We start from the raw sequence: 19,931 nt of genomic DNA on the forward strand, positions 1-19,931 counted from the left end.
ATTTAACCACACTTTGGCTTACTGTAAGGAATCTATGAATATTTACCTCACATTTCTCACATACATCAATGATATAAAAAAAAGGGAGTGATTTGCACTTTGTAAAATTGTATTAGGCATCACCTTTGCTTCTTATTTTTAAGCCAATAAAGTCTGCCTGGCTGCACGACTAGCTGTGAATAAACAAATGTCTTTCAAGTGCTCAGACAGAGCACATTTTCTCTAGCAATTCAATTTCCTGTCACTTGTGTGGGTGTTGACCTGCGTTGCCCATGTAGGGATTGGCCAATGTGATGGGATGTTTTTCTGATTGTGACTGGTGGTTGGTCAGAAGGGTTAATGAGCCTTTTGAGTGATGCCAACTGTAGTGGGAGGTGTTTAATTGACCAGGGTGCCTAGGTGACATCATAAAATCTCAGTTTTGTTTGAAGTGCCGATGTGAATGTATTGGATTTTGATTTGGTTCAGCGGTTTTGACAGCAATGTCGGTCAATTTTTTGAATGAATGCATAAGTATATGTAATTCAGAAAGAAAAGACTAGAGTCACAGTCAAATATGATTGAGGATTTTTTTTTAAATTTATTCTTTGCATTATTGTTTCATGTGAATTTAAAATAAAAAGTTCTGTGTGCTAATATTTGACATTCACTAGTTATTTGTAACAATGTGTTTGATGGTAGATTACTCTGAAAGGAAAGTTTCTTTAGCTGAAGTCAGGGGTCATGCTTTCAAATGTCAAAGGGATCAGTGTTTTGATCCTCACTCGTCAGATGGTGTGAGCTGCAGCAGCCATAGTCTTTTCATATATATTCATTAGCACAAGGTCATGCAGTCTTGCCCTAGATGAGGATGTTTCCATAATTAGTGTGGATTTTTTTTTGTTTTGTTTTTGTTTTTTATCCATATCCGGAGTTATGAAGAAAAATATTTCTTTAATTTAACTGAGAATAAAGTGAGGTCAGGCTGGACTGAGCAGCAAGGCGCTACAGATTTACACCGATATCTCCACCAAAGTCTCATTACAGAATCAATGATAGCACAGCAAAGACCTGCTAGAGTACCTTGTGTTTAGATAGGTTCCTCACCTTACCTTGCTCTGCATGTTCAGCTGTTCACCTATCAAAACATGCTGCTGAGGGTTTTTTTAATTACGTGACTGCTGTGTAAGACGCACTTGAGAGGGATACTTGTGAATCAGAGTGTGAACATTATCAGGCCGCCCGGACCAACCAAGTAGCAGATGTCTTTCTTTTGGAATGATTATCAATAGTAATCTTAAGATAATGACATTGTGTTGTTGCGATTAACATATTTGCCTTGTGCATAAAAGGTCTCTGGTTTCAGACACAAAACCAGCTTCAGGGGTCACAAGCTGGTGTCGGTCCAAAGCCCTGCTGTAAAATCTGTGGCACATCCAAGTGTGGTTTACTCAAACCAGAAAATACAGCTCAGTCCTGATGTTGCTAAAGCTCAGTTCAATTCAAATTTATTTATATAGCGCCAAATCACAACATCAGTTGCTTCAACAATCAGACAACTTCCGGTGAGCAAGCACTTGGAGACAGTGGGAAGGAAAAACTTCCTTTTAACAGGAAGAAACCTCCAGCAGACCAGACTCAGGGAGGGGCGGCTATCTGCTGCAACCAGTTGGGGGTGAGGGGGAGGGACAAAAGACACACTGTGGAAGAGAGCCAGAGATTAATAACAACTGTGGGCCAAGCTAGTTAAGTTAAATGGGGGGAAAAAATCCTGACAGCAGTTTTGATACGTTGATAAATGAGAGAACACATCCGTATAATTATGAGTCTGCCTGCTATCAAAGAACCAAGTGTGGGATAATAAACCAAATCACTAAAGTGTGGGTTTAGCTAAACTGAGATTTAGGAAAAGACTTGCTTCAACTATTTGGCTTGGATTGTAGCTGTGCTTTAAAGTCTGTGTTAAACAAACAGCATTAAGTCAGATTCTGGTTTTAACTACGCGTTAAGTAGTCCCTCCGTTTTAGCTCCTTTGTCATTTTTCAAAATAAACCCAACTGGGTCGAGCTGTTATTTGTGCCTGACACAGTAGGAAAAAATCCCAAAAATAAATGTAACTATATCCAACAGCATCAGCAAACATTTATAAACATGCCGAACAACTGTACAAATACAATTTGAAGACAATCATATTTTAATGTTTGTCAGGTGTTAAATCTTTTATTTAACTGTGTATCACATATCACATCTTTACTTTTGGCTGCCAAGAACAATTCACTCCAGCAATTAAGTGTAAACTGTGTGGCTGGGTGTCTTGTCTTCTCTCACCAGCTGTCCACTTTTCTGTGAGAGCTCGCATTATTAGATGCTCTATATGCATTTTTCATTGCGACTGCCCATTTTCCCTGACCCCCTGAACAACAGTAACAATCATTTAGAATCTTCTGCAGCACACGCTGTTTTTTTTTGTTTTGTTTTGTTTTGTTTTTGGGGTTTTTTTCATCAATTGTGGACAATTACCAAAATAACCATCAACAGATTGTTGTCTCGCTCTCGAAGTCGAATTCCAGATTGTGAGCCTCTCCCTCCCTCTCTTTGCTCTCCCAGAGACTAAATCAATACAGATGTTCGGGTACGGACTCGCAGCAATAATTACTATAACAAGCAAATCATTAGTACCTGAATAGAGTTAGCATATATATAAACTGCACTGGGTGTTACTTTAACTTTCTAATACTCTCATTATTTTGGTGCATGTTGAGTCAACATGATGCAATATGAAGTTGCAAAGCAGTGCTATAGTTAATGCACTTTTGCACTCACTGGTTAGAAAGAGATAAAAAAGCCTTAGGTTTTTATAGATAATTATAGCCAGACCAATATCATCAGCTGATATTCAAGCAGCAGATTGTCCGATATGGAATGATATTTAAAAAAAATGTTCTTATAAAACACGGCGCAGGAAAGATGATTTAAAATGTTCTCATCTAGTTCATTGTGCAGCAGAATGCCTGCAACTTTGTTTACAATGCTCCATACATGAAGACTGATGTCCAGGATGTCCCCTGCCCCTTGCACTTTGAGCTGGGATACACTCAGTATATTAAGTCAGTGTCAGTGACTTTGCAGTATTTTTAGCATGCAAAAGCAATACAGAGATGATTATTGGATTTTTCAGAGCTCCAACTTTTTTCTGCAGTTATTCTACAGTCTGTTTATAGCCACCAGAAGCAGAAACACTAAGGCTACCATGCAGCAGCCATCATCCAAGCTCAGATACATTTCTTTAAACAAGACATGAGATTTACGACCCCTCGTAGCCTGTTTGGACTCCGATCACTCTGTCCTGTTTTGAGGATTGGAAGCCATCACATATCAGCTTCCTCTTCATGACTAATCGAAGGCCAGTTGCATGCACATCCTTCGTGCATTCGCGATTATGGTGCATGAGGGACTTGCATGCTTTAACATCCATCTCTGTTGTAGCGGCTCCCAAAGCAGGACACTGCCTGCGTTCTGCTGCTGCTCAGGCAAATACAAACAGTGAAGTATTGTGACTGTGTCAGACCAGCTGGCTTTGTGTTTGTGAGTTCTGAGGCCTGCAGAGATCATCTGCTCCACACCTCAAGATGTCCTTTATCTGCAAACTATTAGACGTGCAATGCCTCGCAGCATTTCATTCACCATTTAGCTCTTGAAAGCATTAAAATGTTAGCATTTTCTTTCTTTCTTTTCTTTTCTTTAAAACTCTAAACACCTCATCTTAAAGGACCACAAAAACACAGAAAAGAGGACAAGAGTTGCATGTTGGCACAGACTGTTTTGAAACAACAACAACAGATTCTCGTTGTACTTATTTACCATTATTGTGAATATGTTTAGTGTGTGTCTTTTCAGGAGATATTGTGTGTTTTACATGCACTGAGACATTTCTGCCTGTGCACTCAGTGATGAGTCTTTATCCAAAGTTTATAGTTGATGTGAAGTTTTGCAAAAACTGTCAGTTTTGCAGATCATTACTCTCTAAGAAGCATTCAACAATAGCGTTGCAATTTTAACCTCTGCAATAGCCTCAGAGTTTGTTTTAGCAAAATACCTGTCCAATATTGCAAATAAACATACATAATTGTATTGTTCTTTATCCCGTAATTATCCCTACTGTGGCATGTTATGATTTAAGCGTTTATTTTTGACAGACAGCTGCCCCCATATGGAAGCCAAAAACAGTTTCCCAAAGGCCAGGCGAACCATAGCTAGCTTCATTGTGAGAACAAAGAACCATTGGTATTATTCATAATTAAACTCTTATTGTGTACTCTGCTGAATATTTCCATTCTTCTGCCTCTCTCCTGCTCACTCTCATTTCCCCTCTCGATACTTTGCACCTCGTGCTGGGAACATCTGTCTGGCGTCAGAGCGGAGCCTGGCTGTGCAGATTGGAGCAGGTAGAGGAGCACATTGTAGCCCAGCTAATGATGAGAGTGTCTGCCCTCTCTCTTGGAGGAGACGCAAGCTGCTGCTTCACGCTCGCTCACTCCACTCATACGCCCAGGGAAACAGATTTCCAAACATATGCAGTATGTTTTTAATCCAGTTGAGCACTTCATTTCCCAGCAAACACAAATAACCTTACGGGACATCCATATCTTATGACAAGGGGGTGGGCGCAAAGGAAGTGAACAATTTTCCTTTTTAATGTGATTTTTTTTTTCTCCCTCCAAAGTTGCTAAACATGCTCATAACCCAGGTTAACAGTTTGCTTGTTTGTGGTTTCGCAAACTTTTACGCAGAAGTGCCTACTGACTCCGAGTCCTGTGAAGCAACTTTATCCAGTCTAAACTCCACTCGGTGCACCTGTTGTCATCCTTTGTTTAAACTTAAACTGACAGGATAAACACATGTTCTTTGTGGTAAGTGTCTTAAAGAATACGAACAGATTGTTGTCAGTAACATAAATATGTGAAGTAAAGCGGAGCACCTGTTTAAGTGATTGATGACGAGAGTTGTGCCAGAATTTAAAGAATATTTTCAAAAGTTTCAAGATATCGACATAAAATTGTGTATTAGATATCATATTTTGTATTTTAGCTCGAATTAGTTTAACCCTGATAAAGTTTTGCACGCAGGTCATTCATCCCCCCCTTTTTTTTTTTTCCCGTAACAAGCCAAAAGCCTCCCCTGGTTCAAGTCAACAATAGTCCTTAACAGTGAAGCACAGCTGGAGGTGCTTAAGCATTTAGAGCATATGCTCATCCTGTCAACTAGAGCCAGGCTGAATGTCAGAGGTGGTATTACATGGAGTTCATCTTTTGGACTCCCTCCCTGCAAAAAAATATCAACTCCAGCAGCCTTTCCTCTTCGTCTCTGCCGTTTTAGGACGCTAGTCTTTGTTAGTTCTTGCTTTATTTTTCTTGCATTACTTTTTTCTTTCGCGCAGCCGTCATGTATGTCTCTGATGTCTGCATCCAGGGACGTGTGTGTATGTTTGAAAGAAGTTGGAGGAGTGCTAGCAGGACAAAAATCAATGCTTTGTGAAGCGACATGCCAACTTGCCTGGCGCTTTTTTGCATCTCGACAGCCCTTGTCTTGAGTACAAACACCATGTAATAATACATCAATGTTATCTTACTTGCAGTTTATTAACAAACAGGTTCTTCTTCAGTGTGGGCTGCTGCTCTCACTGTTCTCTGCCACCTAAAGGGAGAATTACATAAGAATCCTCCGCTCAGTTGTCAGCTCCATCCCCCGTCCACATACAATAAACACACACTCAAGTGCACGCACGCTTATACGCACACACAATACTGTAGCTGATAACAGACCAAGCCTCTTGCCATCTCTATAACAACTGACCTCCCCGCCACGGTTGCTGTGGTGAGATGATTGAGGAGGTTTCACTGCATGAAGAACGTGAGCTGCGATGGTTTCCTGTGAGCAATTGGAAAGGTTGTTTGGGCGCAGAGGGAATAATCAGCATTTACGCGTGGCCTAATAACAACCCAAATTCCTGTTTGTATTGTCATGTGAATTAAATTTCTCGGGGGGTGGGGGGGGAGTTGAAGCATCCAAAATCGCATCTCTTGCACATTTATTTTTATTTAAGCAGATAGGTCTACTGTGTCAGCATGCTGGATTAATTTCCAGCCTGAGCCCTGTCCTGGATATATCACGAATGCTCTCCAAGAAAACAAGGACAACCTGGAAAGCCCTCTTTGATCCAGTCTGTCACACTAGAGCCTTGTAGGGGGAAAAAAGAGCAGATTGGACCTTATCCATGAGAATGCAGTTTAAGAAACCAGTAGCTATGCACACATTAAGGCACTTCTTTTAATATGTGCCCCCTTTCTTCACACCCACGACCATTGTGTATAAAATCCTGTTTTTCCTGAAAAGATTTCTCGTCGCAGCCGCAGACAATGTTCCCCCACACAAGCTGTCGTCTTTGTCATCCCCCCACCCTCCACACACCCCCCACCTTCCACTTCAGTCAGTAAAGCAGGATCTTTGGCAGTCGGCCCCGCGTGCGAATTTGTGCGTTTCAGGGTACAGGTGGGGGGGGGTTGACTGAGTCTGCCTACCTGTTCCCCCTGTAAAGTGGTCAATTTTTGACAGACGTGGAGAGGGGAGGAAAAAGCGGGCGCGGAAACCACAAAGAGAGGGGCGGGCAAATGAACAAATGTCAGGGTTAGCGGGGGGTTGCTCGGGCCGCAGCCGTGGAAAATGCTTCCTCTTAGGGGTGTCTCCTGGAGAAGGGGAGTGAGGCATGCTGATAAAAACAACTCACTAACAATTATGCTCACCTAAAATAGCCCTTACTTAAGTATATGGCATGCTTGCCAGTTAATTGTACACAAAAACAAAGACTTCACAAAGGACCTCCTGCAGCCAATGTATTTTCTTGTATTTTGGCATGATAATTAAGTGTGACAGCTATGAATGCAAAGTTGACAGATATTATAGGGGCCTGTCTAAATGTACGTGCTGATTGTTTGGATTCCAAAAGTTATCCTAACTGTAAAAGTCGGAAAGTGGAGCGTAGTGCTAAGATCTACAGTGTATTGTGTAATGGATAAATAATTACAACTGGTAAGAAAGCGCAGCACACGTGCCCAGAAAGCAGTGTGCACGGTATGTCAGAGTTACCGACGCTTGGTGGTGGAGTTTTGACAGTTATCTGTAGAGACGGATAGAAAAATAGAACCGAGTCTGGCTCGGTTTTACTGATATTAAATAAATATTGTGCCCGTTTCTGTGAATGTAACAATGCTTGACAATTACTAACATTGGATAATAAAGGAGCCCTTTCTCCGCAGATTACAGCCCATATCTGGTCTCAACCAAGCAGCTGACTGCAAGGGATTTTAATGACAGTGCTCCTAATATTCCCAGGAGATAATGCTTTTTGTAATGGCAACTGAAAATCGGCCGTCAATAGAAAGCATTCACTAGAATCCGGTATTTTATGCTTATTACACTTGAGTAATTTCAGTATGAATGCTGCATTTCTTCTGAGTTGCTCTCTGGATTTGTTCAAGTTGTTCTTATTGATATGCTGTAGGACTAACAAACATAAAATCTACTAAGACCTCTGATCTGTACCATTGACCATTATCATAGCCAAGAGGTTTGTTGCAATGTGGTATTTTTATGCTACACTTGGTGAGAAACCTGTTTACATTCCAGGGTGCTGTATAGTTCACTTCTCTCTGCAGCTCAGTCGGATTCCAAAGCACTGTATAGATTTCTTTCAGCTGATGAAATTAAAAAGACAGCAGTGTGTGTGTGGTGTGCCTTCCAGCAACGCGATTTGCCTGCGAGTTCACGATACGGGTTGAGAGGGGAGTTCCTTTGGGGGGGATTAAATAGCTCCCTCTCTTCCTTCCCTCCTCCCCTGCCCTCCATACTTGCAGAACACAAACAGCTTGCAGGGCTGTACAGTACTTGTACAACATGTTTGCCACAGTGCTGCTCACAGGTAACAATAAGCCAAGGTCAGAGGTTAAGAGGGATTGTGGAGCTCGGATTCTTGTGCGTTCCTCTGGCAAACATTGTGCACGCACAGGCACATGAATCAGTGCCCATAGTATAGCTGGGAGAAAGTGAGAGTGAGAGACAGAGAGGGTGAGCTGGCTCAGTAGAGAAGGGGGTATCAAGAAGAACGAGACCAGGGCTGGCTGCATGAAGACATGTGAGGCAGGTCTATAAGGTTAGGACGGTGATAGTTTGCAGTCTTTTAAGCTGCTCTGACGCCAGTTAGGCATCTGCGCAAAAATAAAACCTGATGTTAAAAAGAGAGAGCTTAAAAAGGAGCTGTGCTGATCATAGAAATTGCACCTGCTGAGAATGGGCACTGTCCTCTCCAAAAAACTGACAGCCCTAGATGTTTGTTCAATCCGCTTAAAAGGACCCATGTTTGTGTAATCTTCTTATACGAAGAACAAAAAGGAAGTGTTCGAAAATGCTTGAATTTGTCTGCTCTTAATGTCCTCCTACAAACAGTCAACGTAGATTTCTTTTAACCTTAAAAACACTCTTCAGCTCCACCTGAATGAAAATGATAGGGGGCTTTTTAATCAGTGGCACAGAAAGTACTCAAACATTTTACTTGAGTAAAAGTAGCTATGCCACAGTGTTAGTTGTGCATTTAAACTGAAATAAATTCAGTACAATTTGGAAAATACAGGAAAGGAAAGAGATATGTTGCCATATTTTGATTATTATGTTCACATAAGAAAAACTCTAATGTAGATCGCTGGATTGCACTTGATTTAGAGTACTTGATTTCTTGACGTCTTTAACCGAAGGGGTAGAAGATCAGAGAACATTTATTGACACATTTTGTTATGAGGATTTCATGGTATCAGTGTCACCTGCTGGGGGGAAAACATGAGTTGTTGTATCTTCTTCGAATTAAATTGTTCCAGAAGGCTTTCTGTCCTTTTCTCTATTGATTTAAGCTCACCCCTTTTCTATAGGTTTGTTTTATGGGAGATCATAGAGGTGAGCAGCTGATGAACATGGATTTTGAATCTCTTGGGTTAGATTTAAAAACCAGAATGAAAGTCTGTGAAACCAGCTCTCTGCCTCCATCAATGTCTTTGAATGGGAAGGAGATTATCCATTTAATCTCTTAATCGTGCGTACTGTATACATAGCTGGTCCTGTGCCTAAAACCCCATCCTGATCAGATCACAGCCGCCGTTTGCGATGTTTCCATCTATTTCAGGTGAACACCAACTCTGTTTCACATGATCCTCTCCAACTGTCAGCATATTACACCCTTGGTGCCCTGTTAAAATGAAACCCAGACCAATGGTGCATAAAATGGAATGTGGAAATATGTAGATTTTAAAGTACAGCTTTTTAAAAATCCCTCATTCCCGCAAATGTATTCAGAATAAAGGCAGCTGTTTCATAACATGAATTAGGTTACTGTACATTTTGCGCAGTATATTTTCCCCAAAAGTAGGAATTAATAATGAAGATGCTTTTTGGCCTGAAATTGCTATTCAAACAATTATGTACTTAGTTTCTTCCAACAAATGCATTCCACATTATTGTTTTGCCTCATAGCAAAGCACCTAAAAGACTAAAACCTTTCATTCCAGCAAAGGCCGCTATTGGTCACCGTCAATAAAAGCATAAAAGCATTTATTTCCCACGTTTGTCAAATTAACAGCATACTCCATCTCCCATAGGACTTGTAAGGTTCATTAACCTTTCTGTGAAGTGGGACAGGTTTCCAGCAGTTACCATAACCTCTGTCTCGCTCCTGCCTCAATTATAATAGAAGAATTAAACATCCAGCGATTCAAAACAGTAATGCTGCCTCTTAAATCCCTTTGTACCAGCTCTCAGTTGTTAATGACTAAAGACACTGAATGAACTGTGGAGTTATCAACAGATGTAACTGTGGACAGAAGCAAATCAAATGGCTACTCTGCACAGCGAGATTACTGAATATACATGTACAGTTTCTGTTTTGTGGCCAGAATGTACTTTTTCCAAAAACATTTATTGTGTTTTCTAATAGTATGTCGACTTTATGACTTTGGCTTTTTGTGAATAACGCATATTTGGCTTAATTTAATCGAAAGACTGTGTTACCACTGTGCGGAAACAATACGTGACGATTTAATTGTTGTAAATTGTAAGCTGCTTGCCCAAAGTTTTCCTACGAATCTAGACCTCGGCCAACCGCCCCTCCAAAGTCAAAAGAACAACCTGACCTTGAGCTAATTAAATGGTCAATTACACGCCTGTTGATCTCTTTTAATTTCTTAATAATTCCATTAACTGTGTGGGAAAGAGTTAGTTCTCTTGTCCACCTACTCCTCCTTCATCCTCCTCTCCCTCTGACTCCCTTCCTCCTACTTCATGTGCCAGCCCACAAGGTTTTTGATTCTCATTTATTTTGTGTCACTGTTCACAGCTAAAAAAAAAAAAGATGATTTAATTCAATGCCATGGACTCGTCAGTAAGCTCCAACCTCCTCCGCTGCCCCCCTTACATCTCCCCCGTGCTTTTATGTACTAATCAAATCCAGCACGTGTCTCAACGTATTTGTAGGCCTACCGCTCTATTGTAATTTCTTCATCTACAATCTCCATGGATTTCCAGTCTTGCCGGCAGAAACCAGCGAAGCCATGAAGCGCGGAGGCCTCGTGCTTGTGCGTGCATGTCCTCTGATGCTACTTGTAGGCAAGCTCAGGCTGGGATTTTCCAGTGCCACCCCCGTCAGTGGGAAGCCCTACATGGGGACATGTCAGCGCCTTGTTTGCTTGTTGTGCTGATGAAGCTGGGGGTGGGGCGAGTGGGCAGCCTTGTTCTGGTTCCAGGATTCCCTTCAAATGAGTCAGCCAGCCCCCACTCAAACCGACTGTTACCTTGGGAACTCAAGCTTGGGCTTCCCTCAACAGTACTAAAGTACAGACTCATCAGCACCCATACTTGCTAACACACACGCAGTAGGTGTAAGGGAAGCAGCACCCAGGTTGGATAAAATTAGCTTATTAAAGCTCTCTTTGGCCTGTACTCTGTCCTGTTAGGCCCAATCTGCTCGCTGAGTTTGAGATGACCAGCCCAGCACAGCCACTTTGTAATGTATGCAAATTAGACTGAATAGATGAGTGCGATAATGAGTTTGGGCGGCTAGTTTCTTAAGTCAGTGATTTGAGTAATAGCATCCCACCCTGCTAATGAGCATTACCAAAGGAGTGTAGGTTTAGCATGTCACAGTGTGTCAGGTGATTTCAGCGGTGACTGGAGTTCACTTAATAACTGGACTGTTTATGTTTCCATCTCAGGTTCATTACCGAAGCCCAATGAGTTTCTTTACTGAAGCTATTAGTCCAGCAGGCTATTGTTAAGTGGCTTAATTTGTTCATGCACTGAAGCAGATCAAGGATGACGCCCCCAGTTCCTTTTACCCTCTCCTCCAAATTATATTTTTCTACTAACCATACACCCCAGATTCCATCCCATTCGGTTCAAAAGACACAGCCACAAATACCACTAAAAATGCTTTGACTTAGTACATGTTTTAAAGACATTGTAGCTGTGTGTGACTACTTGGATAACTCTTGATAATTCCATCACTGTAGTATATTTGAATGTATAAGATGAAGTTTACCACTTGTGCATTTTCCTGCATTTTGATGGTGTACAGCTGCCTCACTAACTGTACAAAAATGAGCATAACCCGTATGTTAAAAGTGTCAGCCTTTCAGTACCAGCTCAGCCAATAAGCAAAAGCTGTGCTTATTGGCTGAACATATTGGCAACTCCCAGGTCATGCAGTACTGTGCTTTGTCAAGGCCTGTTAGTGAGCCATCAGCAATATCAATGTATCCAGTCCTAGTTAATAGTGATGTACACTTGGCTTGTAGTGTGCTGTTAGCTATGAAGCTACTCTTCAGCATTAGTTAATTTTTGTTATAATAGAAATCATGAAGCAAAAAGAAACTCTATATACCTGCTGTCTTGCAGCTAGCTCCACAAAGACACAAGCCACGCCAGAGAATATAGTAACCTTTTTTGTGTGCCCACTTTCCACCAGCAAGCTAAAGTTGTTTACCTGAGCTGCTAATGAAGCAATGCTATCCATGTGACAAACACTCTGCACTCACTAGGGCTTATTAAAATAATAGTATCTTGCTGGTTTGCCAGTGGAAAACCTTCAATGTGCAGAACTAGGAAAAGTTCACTGTGCATTATTAGTAACATAACACGTACATCCAGTGTAGCTAAAAACGAGTAAGTTCTGTTGGTTGGTAGAAAGGTGGCTCCTCGTTACGGCTGCGGGGGGAATTGCATGTAAAACACCAGAACACTACCACATGGTAATTAACAAATAATGCACCACACACAAGTGCAAATGCTGAAAACAGCATTAGTCACTCACGTAGTTTGCGTTGTAGGCTCTACAAAGATTCACCATAGAAGTCTAAATCAGACGTTAGGCGGCTTTCCTCCTAACCCTGAATAATCTTTAATGTGCAGTCGTGTTGAGGGATCCTTAAAGAGCAGTAATGAAATCTTAAGCTGTTATCTTAAGTTGCAGTTACTCTACTGGAAATACTCTGTGTATACAGAGCATGCAGGCAACGGAAAACATGAAGCCCACTCACTAGTGGGGAATGCACTAGACTGTCCATTAAGTCCAGGAAAATTTTAGGCATGCTTTGCTTGTGTGATAACAGCTTAGTGATAGGTGCCTCAGGTGGGCTAAATAGTAGCAGGAGTTCACAGTTGAATCTGTAAATTCTTCTGGCCAATACCTGTTGTCTTTTAGGCCACCAGATTTACAGCAATATGTGAAATTGCTCAATTATATCAGCCTCCGACTTCTTCGGAGGCTCAGCAGTCACTGTTGTGCTGATTAGGAGGATTGGCACAGTCACAACACATGGGTGAGATGACAAACCAGTTACACGTCAGCCCGATTAAATCCTGAGTGGTACCCCAGACTGTAACACATAGTGGCTTTTAGTTTTCTCCGTTGTTAGCCAAAGTTTATGAAGCCAGATCAACCATAATCCCAAATGTGTGGCTGTAGAATACTTGCTTGGTGCCATCGTCCTAAAACTGAAGTAAAGACGAGGAAAAGCAAGAGTGTACCGCAAGTGTTCCTTCTTCTAGTTTAAAGTTTGGCATGGGGCCTGGACAGGTTTGGCAAGGATGAAGTAACCCATCTGAGATGAAGTAACAACCTTTAGAAAACTGGCAACTTTTTCCACAGTGCTCACAAACTGTTGGCTGGCTGTCAGTTTTTGCTAAGCTTTTGGTGCCCAGTATTGATCATATCTGAGCTTTTATGCAGGAGAATGACACTTACATGGCCATAAACATGGCGTCACAGTTGGTGGCCAAAGTTGGCGGCTGAAAGATTGTTTCCACATCCTATCTGAGGATCAGGTCATTAAAAGGTGTCATGCATGCAGCTGTTTATGTGTTGTAATCATCCAGTATCGCTGCTCAGGGCAAAAACTAAAACGGGGATTTCGAGGAAACCTTTTCAGCATGAGTAGAGATACCGGAGAAACCCCTGTGGTGTAAAAGAAGTGGCACACGCCACAAGTTTGAACTCGACTGATGGGAATGTCTGCTATGCTGATAAAGACAACAGCGTGCATAGGAGAGCCTGCCTTTGACTGGGTCACTGCTCCTATAGTTCCTGTGCATTTTGGGACATAAAAGAAAGGGGGGTGGGGGCTGAATCCCGACTCACAAAATATACTAATTTACTGCATAATTTTTTACTGTTTTGTAAGCAAAATGTTGTATACTTTGCCTAAACTCTGAATAATTTTGAACATAAATTTGGTGCTTATTCCATTTATATCTGGATAACACGTTCTGTAGTTGAGCAATGATGCGATTTTTCTGTGTTTAACCTGTAAACCGTGAGGTTCCTTGTGAGGCAAGGACTTTTAATTCACAATAACCCTGCAAATGAATGGGCTGATTACTGAGGCGAAGATGAGGAGGTAGTCATAAGCACTTGGCTTGAGTGGAATCGGCAAGGGAGGGTGGAGGGGAGGGGTGGCGGTGGCAGTACAAGTCCAGCCTCAGAAATAGAGCTGTGAACACCATCTGTCATGCTCTCTCTCCCCGTCTGTTAGCCTGACTGCAAGTAAAAGGGAGAATGATGCTCTCAGAACTGCATTAGAAGGACGTGGGTGCTGATTGTCGTAGGTGTGGGTTTACAGGGTGTGCAAGGGAGGGGGAAGTGGTGGATATACAAGGAGGTGCATGAGTAACTCTTGCTGACAAAGGGAAGCACTCACCCACATAGAGAAGGAGAAGGGTTGTTGGGCAAGCGGGTATTCCTGCTGAAACCGCACCCCTGCACCCACCCACCGCCTCTTTGTGGACTCCTACCTATCGGCTCGTGTCGGAGGATTCCTAGCGGAAGTTATGTAGACACATTATACAAACACACTGCTCATCTACTGCCCTAAGATCAAGAGAAGTTAGAAATTCATGTATAGCATTAAGCTCACTTTCATAAAGTGACACATCTCACCTTGTTTCACCATTTTCAGACAAAGCGGAGATGCGCCTGGGGTCCCATCTACTATCTTTTTTAAGAATTTCATGATGGTAATAATACCGCTATCAAGTCTGAACTAATTCTGATTCATTTTATGGATTGAGATAAATTTGCTGGTTGGTGGTTAGCGTGTCAGGCTTTTACGTGACCCGCAGAAAAAGCTCTGCCGCATGCCTTTTTCTAGATTATCAGAAATTATTCATTGCTCATAATGTGTAGGTTGTTTGGGATCCTTTCTGCCTTTGTTTGAGTCAGAGTGTGAAATAGTCAGTAAAACATGAAGGCAAGCAACGCCACGATGAATGTAACACCACAGCTGGGCGCACATAAGTTAGACGTGACTGGCTCCTACATTTAACGAGCTGAGACGAGTGACAAAACAAATATTTAGTAAATGCTGTTTCTTTAAGATCTGGAAACGAACTCTGGATTATAACTTAATGATATTTCATATGTGTTTAAACTGTGTAATGAATATAGATGTTGATATTTGTATGATTGGCCGTGATTGGCCTTCGCGGGCGGCTCAGAGGTCGGGGTCAGCTTTACAACAGCTTGCAGGGACACTGTCTTTTTAAGGGCAACCTCCAAGGGCGTGCGTTTCCTGCTCTAGTGTCTTGAACTCAGGCCTTCCATTTCAAAGGGGGTTCCCCCTGTTCACTGCGTGGCCTCGCTCTCACAAACATATCGAGAAACAAAAATACTTAGCTTAAATTAAGACAAGTGGTAAATTTCTTTTTTACCAGTGCACGTGCCACCAGCAGAATATTATGTTGTTTGGATTCACCTTTATGATAAGAGTGGCACAAAAGAGATCCACCTTGAACAACACAAAAACCAAATCTGCCCCATTTAGGCGTCAAATCTCCAATCCCACTGCTGCTCCTTGTTCACTGTTTTTAGTGCATACCAGGAGTTATTTAGTTAGTCTCCCCTCGATAGACTTAAACACCCTCGTGCATCGGCATAAATCACATTGACACTTTCAGTTTTTATCTCTGTTAGTAGCTGGTGTTCCCACATTGCTCAGTGTGTGATTCACTATCACAGCTTAAATGGGTATTCCCCTCAAATGAGGATACGAGACATATGCATTGCTTATAATATCTCCCAAATAACTCGAGTCTTTTTACTGGTGAGTTAACTCAGTCTGGGTAATCCATGAAATGCTTTGTTTGTTTCATTATAGTTTCTAAAGAGAAGAACTTAAATTGTTTCTCGGTGAAAGAGTTTGGAGCATTAAAATTCAGGAATTCGTAATATTTGACTTTACAGTGATTATTTAAAAAATTCATAGCATAGATTAAACAAGAAACAAGAAATAATTGTTATTCTGCTGAGTACAGTTATCAGAAGTGGACTGTGGTCTTACATGGTCACCAACTATACTCAAGTCGACATTTTAAACACTCAAAGTGTGCCAATAACAATGTCCCTCACACCATTACACCACCACCAGCCCAAACCATTGATACATGCAGGATGGATCCATGCTTTCATGTTTACGCCAAATTCAAACCTTACTGAGTATGTCGCAGCAGAATCTAATCTTAGACCAGACAGTGGACAATTTTGGAAACAGAAGATTTAGGCAGTACCGTAGCTGCAGTTTCCTGCTCTTAACTGGCAGGAGATGCATTCATTGTGGTCATCTGCCACTGTAGCCCATCTACTTCAAGGTTTGACGTGTTGTGTATTCAAAGATGCTCTTCTGCATACTTTGGTTGTAACCAGCGGGCATTTGAGTTACTATTACCTTCCAATCAGCTCAAAGCAGTCTGGCCATTCTCCTCTGACCTCCTGTACGAGCAACGCATTTTCACTCAGACAACTGCCGGCAGATATTCTCTGTAAACCCTAGAGATGGCTGTGTGGGAAAATCCCAGTATATCAGCAGTTTCTGAAATACTCAAACCATCCGGTCTGCCGCCAACAACTGTGACACATTTAAAGTCACTTAAGTCACCTTTCATCCCTTCTGTGATGCTCACTTTGAACTTCAGCAAGTCGTCTATTTCCTGACTTGATTGACTGATTAGATATTTACTTCAATGAGCATACAGTACTATGAATATATGTGTTGGTATGAAACTTTAATACCCATCACCATGTTTTTTATGCATGGTGAGCAGTGCATTACTGCATTATGAACAGAAAGCTGGGTGGTATCTGTGTTTTAAGTGCAGTGAATGAGCATAGAAGAATCTCACGAACACAGACATTTAAAATGTAAATGAGAAAATACTTACAGGGAAACAGTGGTAATGTTTGTCTTGCATAGAGAATGAAGCTGTTTCTAGTGTCTTTCAACTTTCAGCTGCTGAAATAGCACAACAGTTAAAACACTGACATATTAGCCGTGAGTACTCCATTAGGCTTTTTTTTGTAAAGATCCTGATTTTAATGTTCTGCTGGTTTTCTACACAGCGCTTCAATCTGAGCTCATTTCTTACATGAACAGCTAATGATAGAAGATCTATGTTTGAATGTTTTCAATGAATAAGCTGCGTTTTTCACATTGGCTTTATGGTCGAGCATATAGAAAATAGCTGAAAACAACTGTTTTCTCTGACATCTGCATTATGCAATGTGTCTTTTATCTTCAGCTTGAGGTAAAAAAAAACAAGCCAAAAATACAACTGCTGGTGAACATAGATTTTGTACAGCAAAAGCGTTGCACTGTTTATTCCCTGGGCATGTTTTTGAGGAAACTGTATTTTTTAAGAGAAAGGAAGAAGTTTATAGTGTTAATATACAATTTATGTGTATATGTTAGAGTGGAAAATATATCATCAAGCCCTTTATTACACAGTCATTAAACCATTTCTTCTAATATCTATGTTTTACTTATAGATCTGTGTTATAGATCAAGTCACCTAGAGTCATTTACTCCATTTACCTTTCTAGAAATTACCTGACAAATTTAACCTGCTAGATCCCCGTAGTGCAAAGTCAGTGTGAAGTCCATGTGTTAATAGTGCAGGTAACAGCCTGGGGATCATGTGTCCTTGCAGTTACATGCAGACAGCTCCCTCTTCTAAACGAACCGGAGCATTTCAAGTTGTGAGACTGCAGCTGAGGCAGACTATCTCCTGCTGCGTGCTACTGTTAGAAAGGGCAACTTCAAACGATGTCCCCACCTGACTCCTCTGACTTATTTCAGAGTTTGGGTGTGAAAACAGCTTCAGTGTATAAAGTCTTGGATATCGTGCCTCAGAGTATCTTGATGTCTTAGGTTATCTCGGTTAGTAAAGTAATATTATGCTTATTTTCACTACAGAAGGTTTTTTTTTTCTATAAATGTTACAGATTTATAAGCAGCATTCAAATTCTCTTGGCATACTAGTGAATCTCAGTCTTGGATTCTTTCTTCATCAACAATCAGATGAATCACTCACAGATTTTTCATGGGTGGGGTTAATACGAAAATCATTTTATGCTGAAAGTTTTTAGTCTGATTAAACTGTTCCACGGTCCAGCCTGATGATTGTCTTTTGAATTTTCAGTATTTTTTTCCACAACTTCAAAAGATCCAAATGTTTTTTTGTTTTTATTATCATAAATACTGCAAGGATAACATGCTACACATACCCATACCTTAAAATGGGCGTTTCTTCATAAAGGTTATTAACACAGATCGTGGCTGTCATTCAGCGATGCCAACTTGTCATGTTTGGCGTCACACCCCACAACCAAGTCCCTGAGGGAGGCCGCCCCCCATGTGAGATTGCCCTGTGGGTCACAGTGAGTAAGTGCGTCACTCCCCAGTGAACATTAGGATCAGCAACCCCAGCACGGCCCTGTTCGGTCACAGCGACTGTGATAGCAGCTCTGCTCCGTACAGATTAATCACTCCAACCCTTAAACTACTTTTGTGATTTTTTTTTTTTTTTTTTTTGGATTTCTTGTGAATAATAATATATGTGATTGTGTGTTAGATCGGCATATTATTGACTCCGCATATTATTGACTTATCTTTTATTATTTGGCTAAATTTCAATATTTTATTCATTTGCTGTTGTTTATACACTATGTATTATAATGAAATTAAAAGGGCACAGGGTGCCTGGGAGGATGAGCGAGAACTGAGCATTAAGATGTGGGAAAATGTTGCACGTTCAAATGTTGACTACCTGTTGCTATGGCAATGGGTTTGGATTCTGCAGGCTGCAGGACACTTGCTATTTCTAAATAAAGCTTTTTTTTTTCTCACCGATCGGTGGATGAAGATACTCACATTTGAAACTAATCTTCTGAATTTGATCAGTCTGTGTAAACACTCCAATGCTTGCTGTTATTTTTAAAGAGAGGTTACAGGATTATAGATAAGAGCATATGCACGATACAGAATGCATGCTTTAAATCTGCTGAAAGAGTGAATTACTATTTGAAACTGATAGTAATATGCTAAGGTCGTTTGTGCATCTCAGTCATTCTGACATAGACCTGTACACTCTGTGTGCTTATAACTGTAGTTTAAGCATTTTAATTGGCATTATGAACCGTTATCATCCTCAAAGTACATTTCATCTGCTGCGAGGTGACAGCTGCAGTCTTCAAGAAGCAAAGAGAGAAGTCAAACTATGGTTGGTCTGCTTTAAATAGTCCCCTGTCCCACGTATGAGTAAATAGCAAAATAAAGCTTTTAATTTACTTGTCAAGAAACCTGGATAGGCATTGAAAGTGTTTATTAGTGTCCTCGAAAAGATGTCGTTCCAACAGTTGGATGCATTTATCCTCTTCAAAACATATATCATAATCATAATCTGGATGCACCATTCCCAAGATGAAAATTAAAACATTATTTCTGTTTTTATCCTTCTGCTTTACCTTCTTCTGCTCTGGGCTGCTGTCCTACTACAGTTTTTATTCTCTGTGGATATGTGTTCTTATTAAACTGGAACTTGAATTTCAAGCTGAGATTGGGGGGGAAAGCAGCTTGGTCCTGCCTGTCTTTTGTCCTTGGTGCTGCTTGTTAACGCAGTACCCCCGTCAGCCTGTAGGGGGAGCCTGTGCGTGGCAAAAAGAGGACAGAAATAGGTGCTGAGACCACATACTCCAGTCTGTGATGGGGACTTCCACGCTTACCTCAAGTGGGTTTTGGGCCATTTCACAGACAGCATATTTAGTCCTTTTCCACCCACTCAAGGATGCAGCCGTCTTGCAGTAAATAGCCAAGTATATTAAACAAACATGCCTGTGTGCAATTTGCAGTGTGAAGTGCCTGACTGTGTGCTTCCTGGGGCTGAGGGAGTTTAACCTGACAAATATACAGCAGAAAATGCTTATGAAAATATCTGCACTTCACATTGGGTTACATGATATCTGTTTCTAGGCAACAAGAAGTTAATATACAATTAATAATATGGGAAATTGGAAATCTTCTCAGTAGTTTAAT

The 19,931-nt window shown here is 41.2% G+C and overlaps 1 protein-coding gene across 2 annotated transcripts in view; it reads left to right on the top strand.

The window, feature by feature from the left end:
- The window catches only part of pebp4 (phosphatidylethanolamine binding protein 4), a 52,797-nt gene that overhangs the window by 24,612 nt on the left and 8,254 nt on the right, over positions 1–19,931 (top strand). The gene's annotated exons all lie outside the window — the stretch shown is intronic.

Source organism: Pundamilia nyererei, unplaced genomic scaffold (assembly GCF_000239375.1).
Source record: "Pundamilia nyererei isolate P.nyererei 1_Seehausen unplaced genomic scaffold, PunNye1.0 scaffold00033, whole genome shotgun sequence".
NCBI lineage: Eukaryota > Metazoa > Chordata > Actinopteri > Cichliformes > Cichlidae > Pundamilia > Pundamilia nyererei.